Consider the following 283-nt stretch of genomic DNA (forward strand, 5'->3'; position numbering starts at 1 on the left):
TGGGGGAAAAAACATGACTAGAACATTGATCCCAAAGCTACTTTCTAATGGAATTGGAAGTGAATTGTCCATATGGTGAAAGCTCCCCTACATGACAGAACAAATTGTTACTCCAACATGCATTTTCTTCAAAAGATTGTTTACTCACATTGTACGTCACTAACTCTGATGCTGGAGTGTTGTTCAGTTCTGGAGCACGAGGCCTTCCTGAGAAACCTGGAGGGCTGAGGACTCACTAATGGCAGCAACAGTAAAACCACAGTAAAAATGAGCACTTTGAGCC

This window comes from Numenius arquata, chromosome 18 (assembly GCF_964106895.1).
Source record: "Numenius arquata chromosome 18, bNumArq3.hap1.1, whole genome shotgun sequence".
NCBI lineage: Eukaryota > Metazoa > Chordata > Aves > Charadriiformes > Scolopacidae > Numenius > Numenius arquata.